At 46.2% G+C, this 3,357-nt stretch overlaps 1 pseudogene; it reads left to right on the top strand.

Annotated features, from left to right (window-relative positions):
* Window positions 1-1,773: 1,773 nt before the first annotated feature.
* On the top strand, window positions 1,774-2,968 carry LOC101715918 (transmembrane protein 237-like; annotated as a pseudogene).
* The last annotated feature ends 389 nt before the right edge of the window (window positions 2,969-3,357 follow it).

Here is a 3,357-nt window from a genome sequence, read left to right as displayed (position 1 = left end):
TTGTGTAACTGATTTTTGAGCTGACAATTACGGACGTTTCATTAGACAAATCATTTTTTTTAAAGTGTGAATAGATGAGGTCAAGGTGTCTTTATCAAAAGTATACTTACTATTAAAATTAATGAATCAGTGGAAACACATATTTGCGATGATATAATCAGGTGCGCTCTTCAAACCATTCATTTTATTTGCCAAAAGACAGGATAAAACTTTCCACAGCTTGGGGGATAACGTGGCCTGAGGGGAAACGGCTGGGATGAGGGTGTTCTTTTCTCGCTCCATCAGTGAAAAGCCAGGCTGAGATGGAGCGGACAGTGCCTTCTACCTGGATGTGATTGCTGAAGCTGCTCTAGAACCTGAAACGTCTGGTCCTCCCGAGATTATGGTGCCTGCCACAGAAGCCGTCTAACAACCACGCCTTCGGGCCAGGCCTCCTAGCAGCCTCACTGCATGATGGCTTCAGCTCCCTGCCGGGCCAAAAGTCTTTCTTGTCCATTTTACATAAAAAGCCCACTGTTGAAAGCACTGCATTGAAATTCTTTACTCCAGGCAATGACCTCATTGAATGGACTTTTGCATACTTCTTGTGATAGGTTGCAGATGGCTACAAATCTTTGCCACATCTCCCTCTATGGAGAGGAATTCAATTTTCCTCTCCTTGAGCTGTGTCTGGTCCTAGTGATTTTTCTTGGCTAATTGATTGTGGCAGACTGGACTGCCAAGGCTGGACCCTCCCTCCACGTCGGCCTCCAGGGACTACAGTGATTCTGAAGCCACCCGCTCTGAGAAAGCCCAAAGTTCTGGAGAGTGCAGACACCAGGAATGTGGGTGAAGAGTCCCCTGTGTCCTGGGCAGATGCAAGGGAAAGGGAACCAGCACGAAGTCCAGCGTGCCCCTGTGGGGGCCTTGGACCCGCACCTGTGCAGCTGCTGCCTTCTGACCCCAGAGGAGCAATGTGGCAGTGGCTGAGGCCTCCTGAGTCCGCCTTCAGGGTGGCTCCAAAGCAGAGGAGCAGGGTGCTCGCCTCCCTGGGCTGTTCCCTCAGTGTCCTGCAGAGGGGAGCGTTCACATGCCTCCCCACACTCTGCAGACAGCCATGCTCCAGCTGTGACTGTTTGTCTTACATATGAACTCTTACCCTTCCTGTTCTACTGTGAAGGAGATCTCAATGTAAAGCTGAGTGAATAGGAATTGACTAGTATTTACTATTAGTGTAAATTCACAATCTCTTTCAGGTCAAAGGATCAAAATGTCGAAAATCTTATCAGATAGAACATAACTCAAACTGCAGAAGGCATTTCTGGTCATGGTCAGCTAAAATGTATGCATCTTCAGGCTTTGCTTTTAAACAGGGTCTCCCTATGCAGCCCAGGTTGGCCTTGAGCTCATGACTGTCCTGCTGCAGCCTGGGATTACAGGTGTGTGCCAGAGCACGCGGCCAGGCAGCCTCTTAATCTTCTTAATGGCCGTAACCTGTTTGTTAAGACTTTAATTATCTCTTGTCTTTTCTTGAATTCCGACTTGTTGCTTTCCTGTAGGCGATCTCAATATGCTGTTTCTCTCAGTATTTGGTTCGGCCCTTAAAGCAGGTAAGGAACGCGGGGTGGAAAGGACAGATCTGCCCTCCAGTCCTCTTCTCTGTGTGTCTGCGAGCAGAACTACTGGAAAGTGAGTGCCAGAAAAGTACAGGTTCAGGAAGAATGGAAACTCTGAAACACTTTTCAATTAAAAGTGGGCCATTTGGGGTCCCGGCAGTAGCCGGCATAGGGAAGACACAGGTGTGTCCTCCACGGGGTCTTCCACCCATGCCAAGGGGTGTTAAAGATGATACTCCACTTAGTCACCCTAAGAAAAAGAAGCCTAGAGCAAAACAGTTGAGAGGTAGGGCTTCTTTGGAAGGCCTTGCTGAGCCTGTTCTTCACAGGCCACCTGTATGCAATGAGCTCCCAACTGCAGAGCTCAGAGAGGATCAAAGGCGGCAAAAGAAAACAAGGCCACCTCTTGATCATGAGCCTTCCTTCACCCAAAAGAAGATATCTAGTCCATCTTCATTACAAAATGAAAATGGTATTGATGTGGACCCAGCTGAGGAGGCAGTTACTCAAAAACCTCGAAAGAAGGCAAAAAACCCCCAAGCCATCAGAGTTACAGTATGCCAATGAACTAGGAGTAGAAGATGAGGACACAATATTACTGATGAGCAAAGAGTTCCAGAGCAACAGTCTAGATTCACTGCACCCACCGGAATTAGCCAGCCTGTAGGCAAAGTATTTGTAGGAAAAAGTCAGCGATTCCAGGCTGCTGACCATTCAGAGTTGATAAAGACCACGGAAAACATCGACGTGACCATGGACGTGAAGCCTTGCGGGAGTGCCAGAGATGTGGCGCTTTCTGAGCACCGGGCCTTCAGGATGGTTGGTCTCTTTTCTCATGGCTTCCTGGCGGGCTGTGCTGTATGGAATGTTGCTGTGATCTACGCGCTAGTGGGTGCACAGCTATTGAACCTCCCCAACCTTCTGCTGCAGTACAAGACCTTAGTGTACCCATTCCAGAGCCTCCTGTACTTGCTTTTGACTCTAAGTACAGTCTCGGCGTTTGAGAGAGCTGACTTTGCTAAGACATCAGCAGCAATCTGAAATTTTTTTGCCCTGGACCCAACAGGTTTAGCATCTTTTTTGTACTTTGTTGCTCTTATACTGTCTCTGAGTCAGCAGATGACAAGTGACAGAATCCACCTTTACACACCTTCTTCTGTTAACAGCAGCCTCTGGGCCGCAGGAATTGAGGAACAGATTCTGCACCCATGGATGGTGGTGAATTTGGCGGTGGCCCTTCTGGTGGGATTGTCTTGGCTATTTTTGTCTTATAGCCCAGGCCTGGATCTTAGTGAAGAGTTAAGGTTCCTCTGTGAGGTGGAAGAGTATCCTGATAAAGCCATCAGAGCCCCTTCATAGTATCAACTCATCTGCAGAGGAATAATGACCCAGTATTTTTCCCACTTTTCAAAAAAATGTATAAGTGATATATATGTGTATTTGTAACTGATTTTTGATTATATAATACAGAATAATTTCTTGATTATAGAAAAATGTTAAAATTACATCTTCAATTTATAAAACATTAATTTCCTTAGCCTTATTATATTAATGACAAAAGAGAGAATGATTTAGAAACCAGTAGATAAGTGTTTATTTCCTGCTCTGTCAAATATATTTTCATAATTAACATCTTAAAAAGACTAATTCAGGGCCGGGATTTAGCTCAGTGGTTTCGCCGCCTGCTGCGCAAGCGCAAGGACCCGAGTCCAATCCCCAGTACCAAAAAAAAAAAAAAATATCCTCAGGCCAGGGATTTAGC

This window comes from Heterocephalus glaber, unplaced genomic scaffold (assembly GCF_053883595.1).
Source record: "Heterocephalus glaber isolate CG9 unplaced genomic scaffold, H.glaber_assembly_v1.0 deba00001104, whole genome shotgun sequence".
Classification (NCBI taxonomy): Eukaryota; Metazoa; Chordata; class Mammalia; order Rodentia; family Bathyergidae; genus Heterocephalus; species Heterocephalus glaber.
This window is presented reverse-complemented; position numbering and strand designations above follow the sequence as displayed.